Source organism: Heteronotia binoei, chromosome 14 (assembly GCF_032191835.1).
Source record: "Heteronotia binoei isolate CCM8104 ecotype False Entrance Well chromosome 14, APGP_CSIRO_Hbin_v1, whole genome shotgun sequence".
In the NCBI taxonomy this organism is placed as follows: Eukaryota; Metazoa; Chordata; class Lepidosauria; order Squamata; family Gekkonidae; genus Heteronotia; species Heteronotia binoei.
The window spans coordinates 65,735,498-65,736,596 of record NC_083236.1 but is presented as its reverse complement, the minus strand read 5'-3'; the positions used below and the strand labels follow the sequence as shown (position 1 = coordinate 65,736,596).

The window sequence follows — 1,099 nt, the reverse complement described above, 5'->3', positions numbered from 1 at the left end:
ACTGAGCTATAGCCCACTTCATGGCTCTCCAGGGTCTGAAGCTGAGGTTTTTCATGCCTACTTGCCTGGACCCTTTTTAGTTGGAGATGCCAGGGATTGAACCTGGGACTTTCTGCTTCCCAAGCAGAGGTTCTACCACTGAGCTATAGCCCACTTCATGGCTCTCCAGGGTCTCAAGCTGAGGTTTTTCACGCCTACTTGCCTGGACCCTTTTTAGTTGGAGACGCCGGGGATTGAACCTGGGACCTTCTGCTTACTAAGCAGATGCTCTACCACTGAGCCACCGTCCCTCCCCAATGTATGGTGTTCTTGCCTGGCTGATTGGAGCCTGTAGGACTGAGGTTGGGGACTCGGGAACAATGGGCAGGAGGATCCAAATCCCTGCTGCCCTGCTCCAATCACGGGCCCTCTGCTGTTCTGAATGGTCCAATCGCACGCAAGCGCGGGAACCTTGAATGTATATATAGTTGACCCTGTCAGCCCAGTAGGCAGTCTTAGAGCACAGCCCTATACTATGCTGTGATAATAAAAAGGACTATGATCGCTACCACCTCGCCTCTTCATTACATTGAACCCACTATATCAGGGGTGGCCAACAGTAGCTTTCCAGATGTGTTTTGCCTACAACTCCCATCAACCCCAGCCAGCATGGCCGATGGCTGGGGCTGATGGGAGTTGTAGGCAAGAAACACCTGGAGAGGTACCGTTGGCCACCCCTGCACTATATTATAGGCCCCAAAGTTGCTTTGTTGTGGTGGTTATTTTTTTGAAGCAAACTGCCAGGGACTGCCGGATGGTAAGGTGCATTTAGCGAGGAGAGAACGCCAGGCAAATCTTTCTAGCCCCACCTCCGCCCTCCCCCAGGGAGAATTTCTGTCCCTCCCGGGCTCCGTTTATTTGTTCTTGCTGTTGGAACAGCACCGTTTTTGTTTGCCGAAGCCCTTCGTGACAGAGTGACAGGGGTGATGTGATTTGATTTATATCCCCGCTACTTTGGCAAAAGTCTTTCCAATGACTCCCCCTCTTACACTCCGGGCCTCCAAAGCCTCACGCCCCCCCCCCTCCAAACCACCCGGTCCTTTGACTCTCTTGGTTCTGG

At 52.8% G+C, this 1,099-nt stretch overlaps 1 non-coding gene across 1 annotated transcript; it reads right to left on the bottom strand.

Annotated features, from left to right (window-relative positions):
• Positions 1-218: 218 nt before the first annotated feature.
• On the bottom strand, positions 219-293 carry TRNAT-AGU (transfer RNA threonine (anticodon AGU)). The gene has a single exon. It is a non-coding gene; the product is annotated as a tRNA-Thr (tRNA).
• Positions 294-1,099: the final 806 nt, after the last annotated feature.